A 20407-nucleotide genomic window follows, 5' to 3' on the forward strand; every position below is an offset into this window, starting at 1 on the left:
TCTGATGAGAAAAGGGAATGCTGGGTACTGCACGTGTCACAGTCCGTTAAGGGAGCAGTGATGTTTCCAATCCTGTCATTGCCCAAGGCGAGAGAGAGAGAGAGAAAGAGAGAGAGAGAGAAAGAGAGAGAGAGAGAGAGAGAGAGAGAGAGAGAGAGAGCGGAGGGGCACATCAGCTGGACATTTATTTATAGACACACCAGGCAATAGGAATATCGGATCAGAAATATTGTCAGTTTAAAGAAAATTTTTAATATTGTGAAATCATGTTCCCATTATTTATAAAGATGAAATATTTATTGACTTTGAGCTCATGGTTTGTGTTTGCTGATATTTATTTGTAAAGCATTTTCTACAATTCTGAAGCAGATTGTTTACCCTGCCAAATGTAGAGTTCCTGTGACTTGTGAAGCTGTTTTCTGAAACTTGTTTGAAAATGAGGCTGAAATAAACTGTTATTCCACAGTCATTTCTACTGTGTTTACTCGATAGGTGTTGATATAGTAAATAATAGCATGTATGCATAGACGGAGACAGATTAACAGAGTGTTTTTGTGTGCCTTAAAGTTATATTTTCACACCTCATGTAGAGTTTGAGAGTGCCCTTAGTCTTCCGGCGAAAACAGTTTATAATCTGGCCAGGCAATCTGTTGTCATTTCAGCAATGCTTGCTGGTTGAAATGACAAACTATTGGCAATTTTCTGTCCCATTAACTTTTTTTTTATAGGGTTAAAATTTTCACTTTCTATTACAGAACGCAGTGTTTTTTTTTAAATGTAAAAACGCAAATGTATTTATTTTGTTATTTTTAAATCATGCCCGTTTGTGGGCATCAAAAATATAAAACTTTGAACTGGGAAATACAGACATGCTTCTTCTAATTAAAAGGGTTAGTTTACCTCAAAATCAAAATTCTCTCATCATTTACTTATTACCACATTGCTCCAAACTAAAGCCATATTACAATTTACAATTACATTGCTCCTTTCAAAGCTTGATCAGTCAAAACTCTGACAGATAAAAATGTAAGAAATCAAGAAATAAATCCACATGAACTGTGTGCTTTAAGTCTTTTCCACTCCAGAAACACTTCTTTACTAATTCTTTACACAATAAAATAATTGTATTTAAACCATATAATTCTGAAGGACCTCTTTATGCTAAAATGGTTCTTTGTTTTAGAAATTCTTTAGGTATTAGTTTTTTTTCATGCTTTTTACTTTCTTTTTTCCCCCAAACCTGTAACTAAAGCACATCATGACTGATTTTCTGCTCAGCTAAACACAATGTCAACACTCTCTCCTGTCAAAAATTTTGTTCTAAAATTTTATGTTTTAACTTTTAAATTGTAACTCATTTCCTAAAAATGCACCTTGTCTGTTTTTAAATTTCAAAGAACACGTAAGCGTGACCATCTTTGTTGAGTTGACGATAGCCTCCCGCTTGTCCACTGTATTGAAAAAAATGAAAGCTATAGCATGACTTTATATCACTTTATCTTTTTAATGCTATCTAAAGCTCAGACCCATTTTAGATCCTTTTATACTTCTCTGATCTGATGATCACCTAAAGCAATCATGTCACTTTAAAAGACTGGGATTAAACCATTCAATTCATGTTTTATTTATTTTATTTTTGAAAAATCTTTTTATCAGTTTTGACAGAACAGACCTGTTAAGTCTGAGTAAATGTACGTTTTGGGATATACTAAGCCTTTAAACAGAAGCCAAATCAAGTCTTTGAAAAGCCTCTGACCCCGGCTGGATTTCCCGGCTCAGTAAAGCACTTATTTACTGCTAATTAAGTGATCTGAGCTCATTTTCTTGGTCCTAATGGCATCATGGAGCTCCTCCAGGAAACACGCCACTGGTACATGCGCGCTCCAATAGGGCCCTTTTACCTCTCTGACATTAGCCTATAATGATATTAACCCGTTCATCGTTAAGATGCCCACTTAAGCAAAATGCGAAAGCGAAAGATACCCACTTAAGCGAATTTATTGCGTAGTGGGAAGAGATGGAAAAGCCTACATCTTAATGCTAATGTAGAGTAGGAGTGCAGCTTACAACTAATCTATGTATTCATAATTGCTTTTTTTCCTCTTCTTCATTTCGAGCTTTGACCTGAAGAACCTTAACAGTTTATTGAGAGCAAAGTCAGAATTATTAGCCCCTCTTTGAATTTTTTTAATTTTAAAATATTTGCCAAATGATGTTTAACAGAGCAAGAACAAATTCACAGTATGTCTGATAAAATGTTTTCTTCTGGTGAAAGTCTTATTTGATTTATTTTGACTAAAATAAAATCAGTTTTTAATTTTAAAAACTTTTTTCACGTCAAAATTATTAGCACCTTTAATATAAAGCTAAAGTCAGAATTATTAGCCCCCCGAATTATTAGCCTCCCTGTTTATTTTTTTCTCCCAATTTCTGTTAAAGGGAGAGAAGATTTCTTTACCACATTTCTAATCATAATAGTTTTAATAACTCATTTCTAATAACTGATTTATCTTTGTCATGATGACAGTAAATAATATTTGACTAGATATTTTTCAAGACACTTCTATACAGCTTAAAGTGACATTTAAAGGCTTGACTAGGTTAATTAGGTTAACTAGGCAGGTTAGGGTAATTAGGTAAGTTATTGTATAAAAGTGGTTTGTTCTGTAGACTATCAAAAAATATATAGCTTAAAGAGGCTAATAATTTTGACCTTAAAATGGTACATAAAAAAATAAAAACTGCTTTTGTTCTAGCCGAAATAAAACAAAAAAGACTTTCTCCAGAAGAAAAAATATTAACCGACATACTGTGAAAATTTCCTTTCTCTGTTAAACATAATTCGGGAAACATTTAAAAAAGAAAAATGAATTCAAAGGGGGTTAATAATTCTTTATTTTGAGATATTTTACTTTAAAGACCAGGAAAGGACTTCTTCTTTGCAATAAAAGTGAAATTACTGAACATATACACGAGAGCCTGAAAAAAATGCTCATTTAAGAGGAAACAGATAGCTGTAGAGGTTATTGCATCTAAACTCTTCATATATAATATGTGTCTGTTGTTTGTGTTCACTTTGCAAGAAGTATTCACCGTTGAAAGCAAATGTTTAAGTTTTTACATTATCCATTTCAGCTGAAATATTCCTGATATTTTAATCAAAATTCAGAGATTTCAGTCCCGTTTTTAGAAGTCCATGAAACCTTTAAAGCTTGAAAAGGATTGTGAAAACAGAAAAAAATTATATCTAATTATTCAAATATGAAAACGTGGATTTAACCAAGTATCTCATCTCTCAAAGACAAGATGGTAAATTGTTGGGCACGATGAATATTTTAATCCTGAAGTTTTGTCCTTGATCAGGTGGAAAGGAGTCTGAATAATTTTTTGACTCCACGTTATGAATTGCTTTCCTCTGGTATGAGAAGTGTAGGTTGAACCGATAAGAAATCCTTTGTACCTGTTTCAGTTTATTTAAGAAGAGTTTATCTTAATTAGCATTATGATTATTGTAACTACTGTATTTTGTATTGTTTTTATTGCTTGTTTTTATGGAATGTCTGCAGCAATATGATGATGCCCATAACAAATTTTCCTGTCAAGGACAATAAAGTTTGCTACTACTACTACTACTACTACTACTACTACTACTACTATAAAGAGATGCAATTGCTTTATACGATAGTAAATAAACTGAAAATTTGTTTCAATACTGTATATCAGTTTAAATTTAATCCATGAAACGTGAACTAAACTTGGATAAAGGTGAGAATATCATATTAGTCAGCAATCGTCAGTAACTACTTGACTAACTACTAAAAAACAGCAGCCGTACAGAGTGCAGGTCAGTGTGTGTGTGTGTGTGTGTTTGTATCTGCTGCTTAGTGGACCAGAAAACACTCATATGGAAGCCCCTCCCCCATCAGTTCATCCTAAGACTGTTCCCTATGGAGACCTCATAATCCTCAAAGTCAAAGCCTACAGCAAACGCAGACAGAAAGTCCTCGACAGACCCCACACAAACTCTCCGTCATTAGTCTATAGTTGTACTCCAACTCAAACAGCAGTATGAACTCATTATACATATTCAAAGTGTCATTTCTATAGTGTAGTGTAGTGTTAAAAATTAATGTATTATCAAAGCTTGTAAAGGGGGAGCTTATTCTAAAGTGAAAATATAATCACTATTTGCTCATTTCAAAGCACTTTGAGTTTATTTCTTCTGTCAAAAATGAGGAAAATATTTGTGAATGTTGGAAATGTCTATAGTATTTTCTCAAGTAGTAATTTATAATAAATACTATAGTAGAAGTGCACTGGGTAATACTTTAATTTAATTTAATTTAATTTAATTTAATTTAATTTACTTTACTTTACTTTACTTTACTTTACTTTACTTTACTTTAATTTAATTTAATTTAATTTAATTTAATTTAATTTAATTTAATTTAATTTAATTTAATTTATTTTATTTTATTTTATTTTATTCATTATGTGTTGTTTGTCTCAGCTTTACTTAGAGGTTGAATTTATTTATTTATTTTTTTTAGAAATTATAGGATATGTTGGGAAAAAAATGCATAGCGATTAGCGACATTAGGAGTTAAGAAATGCAATCCAAATATGTTTGTCTTGGTGGGGCAGTTAAAGGGATATGAATGTTTGGAGTAATATAGCTCATACTACATACCAAAATGTTGTGGTATTTTGGTATAGTAGTATTTACAACACTCTCTTTTAATGAAGGATATATGAATATTGTAGTATTAACAGATAAATTGTAATAAATACTGTATACTGTAAAACCAAAAAAGTTAAGGTAAGTCAAACCGTTTCAGGAAACCGATTGCAACAAAGTTAAAAAACAAATCTTAATAAGTACTGTGAAATTAATCCATTTGATTAAATGAAGCAATTTGAGTACAGTAAAACCTGATAAATGAAGAGAACTAGCCTAAACTAGACACCAACTGAGTGCTGTAAAACCCAAAGTTAAGTCAACTCAAACCGTTTGAGGAAACAGATTGCTACAAACCATTTGAGTTAAAAAACTAATCTATATTATATTAGTGCTGTGAACTTACTCCACTTAAGTTGAAGTAATTAACTCATTACCTTTAACACTGAGTTCAAAACTCTTTTCTGATGAGTAGAATTAACTTTCAGTCAATTTTGAGTTAACTAAACTCATTTCGTATTGAGTATAATGTACCCTGTAGTTATAAAAAGGAAGTGCATTGGGTAATTTGTTTTTATTACTATAACTATATTTGTAGCATTTGATCAATATAGATCAATATAGTGTACAATAATACAAACAAGACTGAGGGAAGGGTTGGGTTGAGCTAATGGCGTGCGGCACACAGGCGATGTGTGGGTGAATGGGGCTCCCCACCTCCAAATGTTCTGGGGCAGTGTGTTTCGGCAGCGAGGAGCCACTGTCACTCTCCATTAGCCACACAGTCCTGATCCCTCCACGCAAAACTGCCATAATGATATCACTAACCACGAGTGGCACCGCCAGCCATGCAGCGTCTGTGTGCGCGCGCGTGTGTATGTGTGTGTGTGTGAGAGAGACCTAATGTCCACAGCTTGACCTTTCACAAACACTTGTTTCACTAATCTGAACCTTTTTTAAAATGCCTCCTTACATCGTTTGTGTCTGCTTGAATATGGTTCAAGCCAAATGAGATGTTTGGCCTCCTGCTTGACCTCAAAAAGAATATTGTTTTTGAGCGACTGTTTCATAATCAGATCAAAAACATTTCTCTCTTTTTTCTTTTGTGATGATATTATACATACGTCTGAATGTAGATTACACACACACATAATTATAATTACATAATTTTAATTCATCAGGCCTGTAGTAATATTTAAAACAGGAGACTATGGGTGGAAGGGATTATTTGCTTCACAGGTCAAACAAGAATAAAATGTGCCAAAGCTTTACACATTTTATGCTTAAAACAAACATTGTTACAGTTTTACACACAAAATGGTATTGAAGCATGCTGTTCTGCAGTTTTCTTGCAGTTTAAGCGTGGACATTTTTGTCCTGAAGGTCCTGAGAGGAGCTATTTTGTTGTACCTACTGTAAAATAGATCCAAATTTCAATACAAATACATTTTTTTTGACAAAAGACCACACACACACACACACACACACACACACACACACACACACACACACACACACACACACACACACACACACACACACACACACACAAACTGCATAGCTAATATGCTTATGCACTACTGATCAAAATTTATAAATAATACATTTTTTAAAATATATATTTTATATATGGGCTTCACGGTTTCTCAGTTGTTAGCACTGTCACCTCACAGCAAGAAGGTCGCTAGTTTAAGTCCTGGCTGAGTCAGTTGGCATATCTTTGTGGAGTTTGCATGTTCTCCCTGTTTTCGCATGGGTTTCCTATGGGTGCTCTGGTTTCCCCCACAGTGCAAAGACATGGACTATAGGTGAACTGGATGAACTAAATTGGCCGTAGTGTAAGAGTGCAAGTGTGAATGTGAGAGTGTTTCCCAGTATTGGGGTGTGGCTGGAAGGGTATCCGCTGTGTATAACATTTGCTGGAATAATTAGCAGTACATTCCGCTGTGTGACCTCTGATAAATCAGAGACTAAGCCTAAGGAAAGTGAATGAATGAATATTTTTATATATTTCTTTATATTTGTCTAATGCTCTACTAAAGCTGAGTTTATTTAAGGAGTCAGTAATAAAGAGGAATATCATTTAAAATATAAATTATGTAATACAAATACTTTTAAATTTAAAAAGTTGTCCAATGTAAAATAGTGATCGCTAAAACAAATAGTCTTTGTCTAGCGAAAAAAGGCATCAAAACTACTTTTTAAATTCTGGCTTTTTGAATTTTAATTCTGGCTTTTTGCATGAATTACCTGTCAAATGTTAAGGATAACAGTTTAAAGGTATGACCCTGTCATTGTTTGCAAGATCACTATATTGCCTGTGCCCACTGGCCTAGAAATATATGTGAAACATTTTAACCTTCAGTTAAAGTCAGAATTATTAGCCACCTCTTTCATTTTTTTTTCTTTTTTAAATATTTCCCAAATGATGTTTAACAGAGCAAGGAAATGTTCACAGTATTTCTGATAATACTTTATCTTCTGGAGAAAGTCTTATTTGTTTTATGTAGGCTAGATTTTATTTAGGCAGTTTTAATTTTTTAATCACTATTTTAAGGTCAAAATTATTAGCCGCTTTAAGCTATATATTTTTTTAATAGTCTACGAAACAAACCATCGTTATAGAATAACTTGCCTAACTACCCTAACCTGCCTAACCTAATTAACCTAGTTAAGTCTTTAAATTTCTATTTAAGCTGTAAAGAAGTGTCTTGAAAAATATCTAGTCAATTATTATTTACCGTCATCATGGCAAAGATAAAATAAATCCGTTATTAGAAATGAGTTATTAAAACTATTATGTTTAGAAATGTGCTGAAATAATGTCTCCTTTAAACAGAAATTAGGGAAAAAAATAATTAAGGGGGTCTAATAATTCTGACTTCAACTGTATGTATAAACTGATGTAACAATGGTCTTAAAATATTGTTTCTGTCTTTTTTTGTTTTGTTTGGCTATTCTTTTCTGTCTTTAATGTTGTTGCTTTTTTTTTGTATTATTCTGTGTTGCAAAATAAAAATTAATTCATTTTCTTATCAGCTTAGTCTCTTTATAAATCTGGGGTAGCTACAGCGGAATGAACCATCAACTTATCCAGCATTTGTTTTACGCAGCGGATGCCCTTACAGCTGCAACCCATCTCTGGGAAACATCCATACGCACTCATTCACACTCATACAAACGGACAATTTAGCTTACTCAATTCACCTGTACAGCATGTCTTCGGACTTGTGGGGGAAACCAGAACACCTGGAGGAAACCCACACAAATGCAGGGAGAACATGCAAATTCCACACAAAAATGCCAACTGACCCATCAGAGCCTCGAACCAGCGACCTTTTTGCTGTGAGGTGACAGCACTACCTACTGCACCACCACGTCGCCCCCAAATAAAAATATAATATAAAAATAATAATAATTTTAGAATGTTGTTAAATTACAAAGTTTTTCTTAATATTTTTATGGAAATATTAGAATACTTTTTATATTAAATTTTCTTTGATAAATAGAAAGTTCAAAAGAACAATAAATCCTGAACTTTACATTTTATTATAAAGGTCTTTACTGTCACTTTTGATCAGTTTAATGTATCAAAGGGATTCAAAAACATCTTTCAGCATTGATAGAAATAATAAAAAAATTAAGCAAATCAGCATTGTCATCATTAAAACATGAAGGCTGGAGTTATAGCAATGTATCACAAGAATTAATTAAAGAATATGAAAAAAATAAGAACAGTTGTTATAAATTGTAAAAAAAAATTATATTACTATATTTATAATATTGCTATAATGTTACTATATTGTTTGCATCTAATTGTATATGTATTCTTGGTCAGCACACTAAAATACCTATTTCAAAAACAATAAACAATTATTAGTCTATCTTTATTTACTCAACTTCACCATAATAGAATAAATAATGACCACAGAATTTGAGCTTTTGGTCGAATTATAACTTCAATTCAAGGCCTGCATCACCTAGTTCTTTCTGTCTCTCCTCCTCTCTCTCCCCCTCACTCAAGCATTCTTGTTCGATTTTGTTTACCCCCCATAAACAAGCCCACGATTCGCCAAACTAAACGATGCACTACAACAATCAAACAAACAAACACTGCTCCCTGACCCCAGCTCAGCAAGACAGCTGAGTGTCTGATCACTTCTCACAAACGCTGAGTGCAGGTAAACATCATCCTGAACACTGAGTGGCTTTTCTGCTCCTGAATAATGAATTTCGCCTCAGCTTGTTCAGTGTTCGATCATGTGTGAAGACAATAGAGAGACAAACACTGAACTGATGCCATCTACGTTTACCGAAAAGCATGCTGATATGTGGGGTTGCACTTCTTTAAGGGTTTTTTTTTCTTTTGAGATTTGAGGTCAGGCATGGAGATTCTGTTTACATAAGAGCAGATTTATAGTGAAGGTCAATGTTTGTAACACTGTTGACCGATTAGTGACCGATTATTTTGTGGACACTTTTTGATTAAAATCTCAATTTAATAGTCAAATTTAGTTCTATAACTTCATATAAAGACTTTATATACTGTACAGTGCTCAGCATAATTGAGTACAGCTCATTTTAAAAATGAATATTAAGTATTTTGGTGCATTTAAACAAAACAGATTTATTAAACAGATATATTTATTAAACTTATATTTTAGTCACCAAACATATTTAGAAATTGAAAGATAATACAATTAAAATCAAGCTACAAAATTTCAATTTCATTTTTTTTTTTTTTTTGCTTCTCTTGATTTTTCCTCTTTTTAAAATTTGCATTTAATATTTTTCAATAACATATAAATTTGGGTGTACTAGTTTTTGGAGCGTTATTGTTAGTTATTTTGTTAGATAAGCTCCAGCTTTGGCTTCAGTACTGCATCTAATGTATATGCACAAATATAATATTCTGTAGCTTCCTAAAAATATAAATTTAAAAGATATATTTGTGAGGGGTGTACTGATATATGCTAAGCACTGCACGATTCATATTGCACAAAGAAAAAATGGCTTAAATCAATAGATTTAAGATAAAAAAAGAAGAAAAACTAATAATATGTTTACATTTTATTTAAAAGGCAAGTGTATTTATATATAGCACATTTCAGATATGGTGTTAATTGAAAGTGCTTTAAGAAAATTAAAATAATTATAAAATGATACCCAAATATAGGAAAAATAATTTAATTGATTAAAAACGTGTTAAAAAGTAATTTTATTTATTTATTTATTTTTGCTATGACTCAACTGTCACACAAAAATTAGTTTAATGTGTTTTGTTTTCAATTTATAAGAGGCATGAGCCAGATATAAAAGAAACACATGTCTTTTTGCGGGAGAGAAAAACAGTAAGAGTCATTTCTTTTTAGCTTTAGACATTTACATGGGTGTTGAAAATAATTTCTTCTAATTCCACACCAGGACAACATGAGCCTTCTTGGCCTTAATGCATTAGGTGAGAAGGTGACAGGAGACAGAAACATGTTCATGAAAAATAAATGAAGGTCTGGACACACGCACCAAAACAATAGGGATAAAAAACACATAAAAACACTTAACATGCTTGAATTTATCTTATCAAGTCCATTAGGCACCTTTAAAACGTCTCTTTCCGTGTCCACACATTGTTATTCCAGTCGAATTATTCATTAAATAGCAAAAAAATATGAATTAAATTCTAATGATGTAGACAACAAAGTGCATTACGGGCACGGACGGAAGCGAAGACATCTGGTTTGTAAATGTCTCATAAATGTTTATCAATCCGTAAAAGTAGGCTATGTGCTCTACTCATATCAAGGCATTCATTTTTTTTTGTACGCTGGATTTTTTGCTTAAATTGCATTGTTTTTTACGCTTTATGTCCATAAAATTAGCTAATATCCTGACAGAAAGTTAGAGTTTTTCCGTTTCTGTTTTATTTTTAGCGCCATAATGCTGCAGGAAATTAAGATGATTATAATTTATATGAAAATAAATATAGGCCTATAGTAGTAAAGACCCCAGCTAACATGAGACCAGCGGGCCACTGGCGGCCCGCCGGCGGCAAAGTCGGCGGTCCACCGGCGAGCGCCGCCCGCGGTCCACCGTCAATTTGCTCATCGTTATTCCAGCGGCCCACCAGCGGCTGCCGCCGCTTTTCCGGCGGTGGTCCGCCATCGGGCCGCTGGTTTTAAATAAGTGTCTGCTGGCGGCCCACGGTCGGTCCACATGTCATTTTTAAATATTATATTAGCCTTTACAATTGTATTCAATATAAATATGTCCAATAATGAAATCAAGTACAAAATACTTAATCATTACAACATTTATTTATAATACAGCATAAAGAACATACATTAAACACTTAGATTATAATGAAATGTTTCAAAAACACATACGTTAACAAATATAACAAAATACATATAAAATACATACAAATATAATATAACAACATACATACAACAGTTACATTTTACAGTGGTTTTATAAGTAATGTTAATGGTTTAAATGTGAACTAATAAGAACAATACCTGTACAGCATAATTTATGTACAGCATTTACTAATGCATTAATAAAATCAGTCATGCTTGTTAACATTAGTTAATACATTGCAAGTTAACATGAATTAACAATTAACAACTTTTTACCATTCACCAACATTAGCAAAGATGAATAAATACTGTAGTAAATGTATTGTTTATTATGTTAGTAAATAAATTAACTATTTCATACAACCTTATTTTAAAGTGGTAGCCATTCAACAATGAGTTTTCTATAATAAAGAAAAACTTTGAGACTTCTCATTATAAAAATAAACTATTAAAAACATAAATAATCTTGTATTATTTATATTTTAACATTATTATAATTATTTATTATAATATTATATTAAATTATAACATCCTTATGACATTTAACGTTATTATAAATAACATAAAAATAAATTACATTGTGGATAAATATTAACATACATATTACAATAAATGTAAACGTGCATTATTATTACAAAATCAAACTAAAACATCTGGAGGTTATTAATAACTACACTGGGGCAGCACAGTGGCTCAGACTGTCACCTCACAGCAAAAAGGTTGCTGGTATGAGTCCCGGCTGGGTCCGCTGCCATTTCTGTGTGGAGTTTGCATGTTCTCCCTGTTTTGGTGTGGGTTTCCACCACAGTCCAAACACTTGTGCTATAGGTGAATTTGAAAATAGTGTAGAAGTGTCTGTGAATACGAGAGTGTATGGGTGTTTCACAGTGCTGGGTTGCAGCTGGAAGGCTGTGTAAAACATATGCCAAAGTAATATCCAGTTCCTTACGCTGTGGCAACCCCTGATATTAAGCTGAAGGAAAATGCAGGTTCTTTTGTCTGCCCCCTCATGATTAGCAGATCCTAATAAAAATGTCTTTGAGGCTCCCTTCCGCTGTCTCTCTTGTAGCAGGCTTCTTTCTTATCCTAAAATAACAGAATCATCAGTCATTATTTTTGTCCATCATCAGTAACTAGGTCATTATGGACATTAATGTTTGTATTTTTTATTGTCTTTTTATTGGACATCAAGACTGCATTGATTTGATCGATAACATTAATTTACAGTTTAAAAGTAGCACTGAAATATTTTTACAGTTTAAAATAATGATTTTTAATTTCAATACATTTTAAAATATATTTGGTAACACTTTATTTTGATGGTCCATTTGAGTATTAATAGACTGTCTGCTTAAAATCTGTTGATTCTGCTCCTTTAACAGACATTTAACTGACTTTAAGAAACTTACCAAGTACATGTCAACTTACACCAACCCTAACCGCAACCCTAACAGTCTACTTATAATCTAATGAGAATTAGTTGGCATGTAGATGCAATGCAACTTAAATTCAACAAACAGACCATCAAAATAAAATGTGACCATGTATTTTATTATTGTAGGGTCAAAGCTGATTTGTTAGCATCATTACTCCAGTGTCAGATGACCCTTCAGAAATCATTCTAATAGGCTAATTTGTTTGATGCAGTTGATATTAATATTAACATTAATAAAATTAATCATTGGGAATACTTTTAAGTGTCACTATAATATTACTTACCTTAAATGAAGTCTGGCAATGAAAAACAAAGTGGTAGAGTGAGTGGAGGACGATCCAAAATCTAGAAAGAAGTAATAAAAATATATATATATATTACTAACACATTTTAAGAAATGGATACTTGTATTAAACAAGGGTGCATAAAACTGATCAGAAGAGAGTTAAGATTTCTGATTCAAATGCTTTTCAATTTAAACTTTCTATTCATCAATGAATCCTGAAATAACAAAACATGATAAAAATAAGAAATCTTGCTTGATCAGCAGCAAATTATGAATACAATATTACATTTTGGACTGGAGCACTGATGCTGTAAATTCAGCTTTGAGAAAAGCAATGTAAAAAATAGTTTAAAACCACTCACTTATGTTTGGATGTCAAAACTTTAAAATAACTGCAATCAAGACATGTATCAGATGCATGATAATGTAGGGATTTCTTAAAAAAATAAACATTAATCTATTTAACAGTTAATTATAGTCTTACATGTGTTTCCTCCAGCTCTGTGATTAGCTCCCTTCATCTTGGCTCTTCTCTTCTGTTGTAGGGGTAATTTTGTCACTCCTGAAACCACAGAGCACTTTTTAAAATTAATATTAGTTTACATTACTGTGAAATATCAAAGTAACACATATGTACTAACTTTAACATTTTAATTCGCTCTTGTCGACAGTACAGTGCTTATTTTAGGCTAAATAAAGTAGACTACCTCCAATAAAACATTGTCAAACCTCTCATCTACACATAAAATGTAATTAAAAGCCAACACTTTTATAAACAATAGCTAACGTTAGCCTAATGCTAACGTTACCTCTGCTAAGACTCTAACGGACTTTTCCCAAAGACACAACAGTCTCTATAAAAAACATGTTCAACAGAAATATGTCAATTACCAGTAAGAAAAGTGTCAGAAACAGTTGTATGTAACATTTGCGTGATTTTAGCGACTAAACTTACCTGAAATGAGTGAAAACTGCCGCATGAGAGAAGTGCTGTTGACGGTCAGGTGTCGTGTCGTTGCTTCGTTTCCATGACAACGCTCTCCGCTGCAGTGCTTGAATGGGGCTCGGTAATGGACACTTTAAAGTCACGCAGCATTTACATAAACATTTAAACAATTTATAAACATATTAAATAATGACATTTAATATTAAATCTTGATTTTTAAACTTAATTTTGTTTTGTTTTAATAATAACCTGTTATATTTAAAACCTCTTGTAGTTTTATACACTAAACTTTGCTTTTATTAATAACTATATTTTTATTTAGTACCTCATTCGTTTTAAATGTAAAAAGTGTTAGACAAAAGTACTTATATCAGGTACAGAACAGCCAACAACATTAAAAACATCACCGGGTGGGCCATCGGTTAGCCACTGGTGTCCCGACGGCGGTCCACCCACGGTAATCCGCTGGCGGCGTGCCACCCAAAAAACGCCGGTGGGCCGACATAACTTTTTAGAATGGGCGGCTTCCCGCCGGTGACCCGACGGCGATCCGCCCGTATCAAGCCGCTGAATTTGTGCCGACCAAAAAACGCCGACGGTCCGCCAACTCATTGTTTGCTGGGACTTTACAACCCTTAAACGACTTGTCTACTTTGAAGTAATATAGATCATTTTGAGGGATGTAAACAATAATGGTCCAAACATATTTCCAGTTTTACATTCTTTTATTTATTCCGAGAATCCTGAAAGGTCTACATATTGATAAATAATGCAACAGCTGTTCTAACCCAGCAAACAATGAGTTGGCGGACCGTCGGCGTTTTTTGGTCGGCACAAATTCAGCGGCTTGATATGGGCGGACCGCCGTCGGCTTACCAGCGGCAAGCCGCCCATTCTAAAAGTTATGTCGGCCCACCGGCGTTTTTTGGGTGGCACGCCACCAGCGGATTACCGTGGGTGGACCGCCGTCTGGACACCAGTGGCTAACCGATGGCCCACCCGGTGATGTTTTTAATGTTGTTGGCTGTTCTGTACCTGATATAAGTACTTTTGTTTAACACTTTTTACATTTTAAACGAATGAGGCACTAAATAAAAATATAGTTATTAATAAAAGCAAAGTTTAGTAAATAAAACTACAAGAGGTTTTTAATATAACAGGTTATTATTAAAAACAAAACAACATTAAGTTTAAAAATCAAGATTTAATATTAAATGTCATTATTTAATATGTTTATGAATTGTTTAAATGTTTATGTAAATGCTGCGTGACTTTAAAGTGTCCATTACCGAGCCCCATTCAAGCATTGCAGCAGAGAGCGTTGTCATGGAAACGGAGCAACGACACGACACCTGACCGTCAACAGTACTTCTCTCATGCGGCAGTTTTCACTAATTTCAGGTAAGTTTAGTCGCTAAAATTACGCAAATGTTACATATAACTGTTTCTGACACTTTTCTTACTGGTAATTGACATATTTCTGTTGAACATGTTTTTATAGCGACTGTTGTGTCTTTGGAAAAAGTCCGTTAGAGTTTTAGCAGAGGTAACGTTAGCATTAGGCTAGCTATTGTTTATAAAAGTGTTGGCTTTTAATTACATTTTATGTGAAGATGAGAGGTTTGACAATGTTTTATTGGAGGTAGTCTACTTTATTAAGTCTAAAATAAGCACTGTACTGTCAACAAGAGCGAATTAAAATGTTAAAGTTAGTACATATGTGTTACTTTGATATATTTTACAGTAATGTAAACTAATATTAATTTTAAAAAGTGCTCTGTGGTTTCAGGAGTGACAAAATTACCCCTACAACAGAAGAGAAGAGCCAAGATGAAGGTAGCTAATCACAGAGCAGGAGGAAACACAGGTAAGACTATAATTAACTGTTAAATAGATTCATGTGCATTTTTATAAGAAATCCCTACATTATTATGCATCTGATACATGTCTTGATTGCAGTTATTTTAGTTTTGACATCCAAACATAAGTGAGTGGTTTTAAACAATTTTTTACATTGCTTTTCTCAAAGCTGAATTTACAGCGTCAGTGCTCCAGTCCAAAATGTAATATTGTATTCATAATTTGCTGCTGATCAAGCAAGATTTCTTATTTTTATCATGTTTTGTTATTTCAGGATTCATTGTTGAATAGAAAGTTTAAATTGAAAAGTATTTGAATCAGAAATCTTAACTCTCTTCTGATTGTTTTATGCACCCTTGTTTAATACAAGTATCCATTTCTTAAAATGTGTTAGTAATATATATATTTTTTATTACTTCTTTCTAGATTTTGGATCGTCCTCCACTCACTCTACCCCTTTGTTTTTGTCAGACACTGGGATAGAACCCGGGTCTCCTGCACGAGATGTTGGCCTTGAACCCACTGAGCCACACAGGCGTTGAAGAACCAAAGTCACAAAAAGGAACTTTCTCCTTAAGATGAATTTATTAGTGGCAAAAAAAACACTTCAATAGAAGATAAAGATAGAGCAGACAAAAAACAGAGACTTCTCCAATTTCAAAAAATGCAAAAAACTCAAGAGGCAAAAAACTCAGGATCAGTAACTGCTCAAAATTACTACAAAAAACATAAGTCACAAAAAGCTTGACAAAAGGTAATTTTTCAAATAGAGGAACTCACAGAGGATGACTGGCTAGGATCCACAATAACCGAGCAAAGAACTACTAAACTGAGGCTACTTAAATACAAACAGCTAAACAAGGAACATGTGAAATCAATAGCTGTGATTACAAATACAAAATAAAGACAAAGAACGAAATGAGGTCATCTAGTGGTGAAGAAAAAACATTACAAGAAAAAACTAAAATAACATGGGCAAAATCCTGACAGGACCCCCCCCCCTAGGAACGGCTCCTGACGTTCTTGCCGAGAGACTTGAGCTTGAGAGTGTGAAAGTCTCGAATCAACTTAGGATCCAAAATGTCCTTGGCAGGAACCCAGGAACGCTCCTCAGGGCCGTAGCCTTCCCAGTCCACAAGATACTGCTTGGTCCGACGCACTTGATGAACATCCAGTATCCGGTGGACTGTGTAGACTGGTTGGCCTCCAAATAACCGAGGAGGGGGAGGTTTACCTGTCACAGAAAAAGGAGAGGATGAGACTGGTTTTAGTAGCGATACATGAAAGGTAGGGTTTATTTTTAATGATTTTGGTAGATATAACTTGTAAGTGACCGGGTTTACTTTCCTTGCTATCTTGAAGGGTCCTATGAACTTCTGGGAGAGTTTTCTAGAATCCACTCGTAGGGGAATATTTCTAGTTGAGAGCCAGACTCTTTGGCCCGGGCGCATAGTGGGGGTTGGTCTGCGTCTACGATTAGCCTGTTGCTGGTATTGTTAGGATACGCGGAGAAGCTTAAGACGTGCCTTCCTCCACGTTTGACGGCAGCGTCTGACAAACTGGAGGGCTGAGGGGACGGTCACTTCTACCTCCTGCTCCGGGAATAGTGGAGGAGAATAGCCAAATTGGCATTCGAAAGGGGACATACCAGTAGCTGAAGAACAGAGTGTATTATGTGCATATTCTGCCCATATAATGAAACGGGACCAGGTGGTGGGATTATTGGCTGCCATGCATCTCAGGGTGGTCTCAAGGTCTTGATTGAGTCTTTCGGTTTGACCATTGGACTCTGGGTGAAAACCTGAGGATAGGCTGGCCGTAGCCCCTATGGACTGGCAAAAAGCTTGCCAGAATCGGGAGGAAAATTGAGGTCCTCGGTCTGAGACAATGTCTTGGGGAATGCCAAAGACTCGGAACACGTGATTTATGGTAAGCTCGGCTGTCTCTTTGGCAGTGGGAAGTTTGGGCAAGGGAATGAATCGTGCAGCTTTGGAAAATCGGTCCACAATTACCAAAATAGTGGTATTCCCTTGGGATGGAGGGAGCCCCGTGACGAAATCCATAGAAATGTGCGACCAGGGTCTGTGAGGTATGGAAAGTGGATGCAGGAAACCTTGGGGTGAACAGTGGGAACTTTTACTCTGGTTGCAAGTATGACATGCATTGACGTACAAGGTCACATCTTTCTTGATGGTGGGCCACCAAAACCGTCTCTGCAAAAACTCAAGAGTGCGAGCAGACCCTGGATGACACGTGAGCTGGGAAGAATGTCCCCACTGGAGAACCTTGGATCGAGCAGCTTTGGGGACGTACAGACAGCCAACAGGACCTCCGCCTGGGTCAGGGTCTTTGATTTGGGCTTTCCTAACAATACCCTCCAGACTCCACCTGATGGGGGCAATAATCTTTGAACTGGGGATGATAGGTTTATTGCGGTCTTCTTGAGGGGATTTTACATATACTCGGGACAATGCATCTGGTTTCAGATTTTTGGAACCCGGACGGTAGGTGAGGGTGAAATGAAACCGGTTGAAGAACAGAGACCATCGGGCTTGGCGGGGATTGAGTCGCTTAGCCTGCTGCACATACTCAAGATTTTTGTGGTCTGTCAGTACTTGGAATTGGTGTTTGGATCCCTCCAGCCAGTGTCTCCATTCCTCAAGTGCTAGCTTCACTGCCAGTAGTTCCCTGTCACCCACGTGATAGTTTCTCTCGGTTGGGGTGAGACGATGGGAGAGAAAAGCACAAGGGTGAAGTTTGTTATCCTCACCTCTCTGGGATAACACCGCTCCAATGCCCACTTCGGAAGCATCAACTTCAACCGTGAAAGGTTTGTCAGGGTTTGGGATAAGGAGGATAGGTGCCGATGTAAAGCGCTTCTTGAGTTCATTGAACGCCTTCTCAGCTTCAGGCCCCCACCGGAACCCAGCAACTTTCTCTTTGGTGAGGGCAGATAATGGGGCCACCACAGTGCTAAAATTTAGGATGAATTTTCTATAAAAATTAGCAAAGCCCAGGAAACGCTGCACTTCCTTGACTGATGAAGGGGAAGGCCAGTCCGCCATAGCTTGAACCTTTTGTGGATCCATTTGGATCTGCCCTGGTTGGATGACAAAACCAAGGAATTTGACTTGGGATACGTGGAACTGGCATTTCTCTGGTTTAACATACAGGTGGTTTTCGAGAAGCCGATGGAGGACTTTGCGGACATGATGTACGTGTTCTTGGAGTGAGCTCGAGAAGATGAGGATGTCATCCAAGTAGACGAATACAAACTTGTTCAACATGTCTCGGAGAACATCATTAATGAGGGCTTGAAAAACAGCGGGGGCATTGGTGAGACCGAAGGGCATCACTAGGTATTCGTAGTGGCCAGTAGGTGTGTTGAAAGCAGTCTTCCACTCATCTCCTCGTTTGATGCGCACTAGGTGGTAAGCATTGCGCAGATCAAGCTTAGTGAAAATTGAGGCTTCTTGTAAGATCTCAAAAGCAGTAGACATCAATGGCAGGGGATAACGGTTGCGGATGGTAATTTTATTTAGCCCCCTGTAATCTATGCATGGCCTAAGACCGCCGTCCTTCTTTCCAACAAAGAAAAAACCAGCGCCTGCTGGAGAGGTGGAAAGCCGGATTATACCTGCTGCGAGGGATTCGTCAATATAGTCATCCATGGCAGTGCGCTCAGGAAGGGACAAGGAAAAAATACTGCCTCTAGGGGGGCAGGAATCCGGAAGCAGCTCAATGGCACAATCATAGGGACGATGAGGCGGTAAGGAGGTAGCTCTCTTTTTGCTGAAGACAGTTTTAAGGTGGTGGTACTGGGCTGGAACTTGAGACAGATCTAAGGGCTCTCGAGACTCGAAAATGGGTTTCAGGGGTTTCTGACTCAAACAAGTGGCTTGGCAGGTGGGACTCCAAGCCAGGATGGTTCCAGTAACCCAATCAATGTGCGGGTTGTGTTGAAGCAGCCAGGGGTGTCCAAGGATAACTGGGAATTCAGGTGATTGTATGAGGTGGAAACAGAGCTTCTCATGATGCTGGTGAATGGAAAGGGACAGGTCAGAAGTAAGATGAGTTACCTCACCCGGACCTAATGGTCTGCCATCCAAAGCTGTGACTGACAGTGGTTCTGGAAGGGGATCATTGGGAATATTGAGGTTCTTGGCTAGAGTGATGTCCATGAAATTTCCCGCGGCACCAGAATCAATGAAGGCTTGGAGTTGGAAATGTTGGTCTGCCCAAGTGAGAGTGACAGGAAGGAACAAACCACTTTTGGAAGGTGATGAACTGTATGTAACTCCCGTTACAGTCCTTCCTTGCCTGTACGGGATGGAGCGTTTCCCGAGAGCTGAGGGCAGGTGGAGCGAAAATGACCTGATAAGCCACAGTAAAGGCAGCGCCGCTCCCTCATGCGGCGGTCTCTCTCAGTAGAAGAAAGGCGAGTCCGGCCTAACTGCATTGGTTCAGAATAATCTTGATGGGCCAGTAATGTGGATGATGGAATTGAAGTGAGCATCTCAGTGGAAGCCGTGGAGCGCTCTAGACGTCTCTCCCTCAGTCGGTTGTCTAGTCGAATGGCTTGATCAATTAGAATCTCGAGATTTTGGGCAGGTTCCCTAGTAGCCAAGTCATCTTGAATAATCTCGGATAACCCATTTCGAAAACAGACCATAAGAGCTTCCTCGTTCCAGCCGCTCCCTGCTGCCACTGTACGAAATTGTATGGCATATTCTGCCACACTTCCAGTCTCCTGCCGAAGTATGAGGAGTCTTTTAGAGGCTTGTCGGCCACTGAGAGGGTGGTCAAAGACTCGCTTAAACTCCTGTTCAAAAGCAGTGTAACTTGA

At 36.2% G+C, this 20407-nt stretch overlaps 1 long non-coding RNA gene across 2 annotated transcripts; it reads right to left on the reverse strand.

The window, feature by feature from the left end:
- Positions 1-10973: 10973 nt before the first annotated feature.
- On the reverse strand, positions 10974-13783 carry LOC147843955 (uncharacterized). 2 transcript variants are annotated; one of them, XR_015491151.1, is made up of 5 exons: positions 13711-13783; positions 13240-13317; positions 13118-13147; positions 12754-12814; positions 11984-12120 (listed from the first exon to the last, which is right to left on the reverse strand). It is a non-coding gene; the product is annotated as an uncharacterized LOC147843955 (long non-coding RNA). The 2 variants fall into 2 exon arrangements; XR_015491150.1 differs by lacking the exon at positions 13118-13147 and having other exon boundaries at positions 10974-12120.
- Between the last annotated feature and the right edge of the window lie 6624 nt (positions 13784-20407).

Source organism: Danio rerio, chromosome 5 (assembly GCF_052040795.2).
Source record: "Danio rerio strain M-AB ecotype USA chromosome 5, GRCz13ab, whole genome shotgun sequence".
NCBI lineage: Eukaryota > Metazoa > Chordata > Actinopteri > Cypriniformes > Danionidae > Danio > Danio rerio.